Here is a 4,779-nt window from a genome sequence, read left to right as displayed (position 1 = left end):
ACACTATCACTGGTCAGCCACCACAAACCTACCCATCCAATACTACACTATCACTGGTCAGCCATCCGACACAAACCTACCCACCTCATACTACACTATCACTGGTCAGCCGACACAAACCTACCCACCTCATACTACTATCACTGGTCAGCCACCACAAACCTACCCACCTCATTCTACACTATCACTGGTCAGCCACCACAAACCTACCCACCTCATTCTACACTATCACTGGTCAGCCAGCCACCACAAACCTACCCACCTCATTCTACACTATCACTGGTCAGCCAGCCGACACAAACCTACCCACCTCATTCTACACTATCACTGGTCAGCCACCACAAACCTACCCACCTCATACTACTATCACTGGTCAGCCAGCCGCAACAAACCTACCCACCTCATACTACACTATCACTGGTCAGCCACCACAAACCTACCCACCTCATTCTACACTATCACTGGTCAGCCGACACAAACCTACCCACCTCATTCTACACTATCACTGGTCAGCCAGCCGCAACAAACCTACCCACCTCATTCTACACTATCACTGGTCAGCCAGCCACCACAAATCTACCCACCTCATTCTACACTATCACTGGTCAGCCGACACAAACCTACCCACCTCATACTACACTATCACTGGCCAGCCGCAACAAACCTACCCACCTCATACTACACTATCACTGGTCAGCCACCACAAACCTACCCACCTCATTCTACACTATCACTGGTCAGCCAGCCGACACAAACCTACCCACCTCATACTACACTATCACTGGTCAGCCGACACAAACCTACCCACCTCATACTACTATCACTGGTCAGCCACCACAAACCTACCCACCTCATACTACACTATCACTGGTCAGCCACCACAAACCTACCCACCTCATACTACACTATCACTGTTCAGCCACCACAAACCTACCCACCTCATTCTACACTATCACTGGTCAGCCAGCCACCACAAACCTACCCACCTCATACTACACTATCACTGGTCAGCCGACACAAACCTACCCACCTCATACTACTATCACTGGTCAGCCACCACAAACCTACCCACCTCATACTACACTATCACTGGTCAGCCGACACAAACCTATTCACCTCATACTACTATCACTGGTCAGCCACCACAAACCTACCCACCTCATACTACTATCACTGGTCAGCCACCACAAACCTACCCACCTCATACTACACTATCACTGGTCAGCCGACACAAACCTACCCACCTCATACTACTATCACTGGTCAGCCACCACAAACCTACCCACCTCATACTACACTATCACTGGTCAGCCGACACAAACCTACCCACCTCATACTACTATCACTGGTCAGCCACCACAAACCTACCCACCTCATACTACTATCACTGGTCAGCCACCACAAACCTACCCACCTCATTCTACACTATCACTGGTCAGCCACCACAAACCTACCCACCTCATTCTACACTATCACTGGTCAGCCACCACAAACCTACCCACCTCATACTACTATCACTGGTCAGCCAGCCGCAACAAACCTACCCACCTCATTCTACACTATCACTGGTCAGCCGCCACAAACCTACCCACCTCATTCTACACTATCACTGGTCAGCCGACACAAACCTACCCACCTCATACTACACTATCACTGGTCAGCCACCACAAACCTACCCACCTCATTCTACACTATCACTGGTCAGCCGACACAAACCTACCCACCTCATTCTACACTATCACTGGTCAGCCAGCCGCAACAAACCTACCCACCTCATTCTACACTATCACTGGTCAGCCAGCCACCACAAATCTACCCACCTCATTCTACACTATCACTGGTCAGCCGACACAAACCTACCCACCTCATACTACACTATCACTGGCCAGCCGCAACAAACCTACCCACCTCATACTACACTATCACTGGTCAGCCACCACAAACCTACCCACCTCATTCTACACTATCACTGGTCAGCCAGCCGACACAAACCTACCCACCTCATACTACACTATCACTGGTCAGCTACCACAAACCTACCCACCTCATACTACTATCACTGGTCAGCCGCCACAAACCTACCTACCTCATTCTACACTATCACTGGTCAGCCGCCACAAACCTACCCACCTCATTCTACACTATCACTGGTCAGCCGACACAAACCTACCCACCTCAAACTACACTATCACTGGTCAGCCAGCCACCACAAACCTACCCACCTCATTCTACACTATCACCGGTCAGCCACCACAAACTTACCCACCTCATTCTACACTATCACTGGTCAGCCAGGCACCACAAACCTACCCACCTCATACTACACTATCACTGGTCAGCCGCCACAAACCTACCCACCTCATTCTACACTATCACTGGTCAGCCACCACAAACCTACCCACCTCATACTACACTATCACTGGTCAGCCACCACAAACCTACCCACCTCATTCTACACTATCACTGGTCAGCCACCACAAAACTACCCACCTCATTCTACACTATCACTGGTCAGCCAGCCACCACAAACCTACCCACCTCATACTACACTATCACTGGTCAGCCAGCCGACAAAAACCTACCCACCTCATTCTACACTATCACTGGTCAGCCATCCGACACAAACCTACCCACCTCATTCTACACTATCACTGGTCAGCCGACACAAACCTACCCACCTCATTCTACACTATCACTGGTCAGCCACCACAAACCTACCCACCTCATTCTACACTATCACTGGTCAGCCGCCACAAACCTACCCACCTCATTCTACACTATCACTGGTCAGCCGCCACAAACCTACCCACCTCATACTACACTATCACTGGTCAGCCGCCACAAACCTACCCACCTCATTCTACACTATCACTGGTCAGCCGCCACAAACCTACCCACCTCATTCTACACTATCACTGGTCAGCCGACACAAAACTACCCACCTCATTCTACACTATCACTGGCCAGCCGCAACAAACCTACCCACCTCATTCTACACTATCACTGGTCAGCCGACACAAAACTACCCACCTCATTCTACACTATCACTGGTCAGCCAGCCACCACAAACCTACCCACCTCATTCTACACTATCACTGGTCAGCCAGCCACCACAAACCTACCCACCTCATACTACACTATCACTGGCCAGCCAGCCACCACAAACCTACCCACCTCATACTACACTATCACTGGCCAGCCAGCCACCACAAACCTACCCACCTCATTCTACACTATCACTGGTCAGCCACCACAAACCTACCCACCTCATTCTACACTATCACTGGTCAGCCACCACAAACCTACCCACCTCATTCTACACTATCACTGGTCAGCCACCACAAACCTACCCACCTCATTCTACACTATCACTGGCCAGCCAGCCACCACAAACCTACCCACCTCATTCTACACTATCACTGGTCAGTCACCACAAACCTACCCACCTCATTCTACACTATCACTGGTCAGCCACCACAAACCTACCCACCTCATACTACACTATCACTGGTCAGCCGACACAAACCTACCCACCTCATTCTACACTATCACTGGCCAGCCAGCCGACACAAACCTACCCAACTCATTCTACACTATCACTGGCCAGCCAGCCACCACAAACCTACCCACCTCATTCTACACTATCACTGGTCAGCCGACACAAACCTACCCACCTCATTCTACACTATCACTGGTCAGCCGACACAAACCTACCCACCTCATACTACACTATCACTGGCCAGCCACCACAAACCTACCCACCTCATACTACACTATCACTGGTCAGCCAGCCACCACAAACCTACCCACCTCATTCTACACTATCACTGGCCAGCCAGCCACCACAAACCTACCCACCTCATTCTACACTATCACTGGTCAGCCGACACAAACCTACCCACCTCATACTACACTATCACTGGTCAGCCGACACAAACCTACCCACCTCATTCTACACTATCACTGGTCAGCCAGCCACCACAAACCTACCCACCTCATACTACACTATCACTGGTCAGCCACCACAAACCTACCCACCTCATACTACACTATCACTGGTCAGCCAGCCGACACAAACCTACCCACCTCATTCTACACTATCACTGGTCAGCCAACACAAACCTACCCACCTCATTCTACACTATCACTGGTCAGCCAGCCACCACAAACCTACCCACCTCATTCTACACTATCACTGGTCAGCCAGCCACCACAAACCTACCCACCTCATTCTACACTATCACTGGTCAGCCAACACAAACCTACCCACCTCATACTACACTATCACTGGTCAGCCACCACAAACCTACCCACCTCATACTACACTATCACTGGTCAGCCACCACAAACCTACCCACCTCATACTACACTATCACTGGTCAGCCAGCCGACACAAACCTACCCACCTCATTCTACACTATCACTGGTCAGCCGACACAAACCTACCCACCTCATACTACACTATCACTGGTCAGCCACCACAAACCTACCCACCTCATTCTACACTATCACTGGTCAGCCACCACAAACCTACCCACCTCATTCTACACTATCACTGGTCAGCCGCCACAAACCTACCCACCTCATTCTACACTACAAAGAAGACAAGGTACATAAAGAAACAATGTGGTTCCGTGGCCTGTAAAGTACAGGTTTAAATGGGCAAGGTTATATACACAGGTTATAAACACAGGTTATAAACACAGGTTATATACACAGGTTATAAACACAGGTTATATACACAGGTTATATACACAGGTTATAAACACAGGTTATAAA

This window comes from Salvelinus fontinalis, chromosome 32, assembly GCF_029448725.1.
Source record: "Salvelinus fontinalis isolate EN_2023a chromosome 32, ASM2944872v1, whole genome shotgun sequence".
NCBI classification, from domain to species: Eukaryota; Metazoa; Chordata; class Actinopteri; order Salmoniformes; family Salmonidae; genus Salvelinus; species Salvelinus fontinalis.
The sequence above is the reverse complement of the archived record's forward strand: the minus strand, read 5'-3'. Positions refer to the sequence as shown.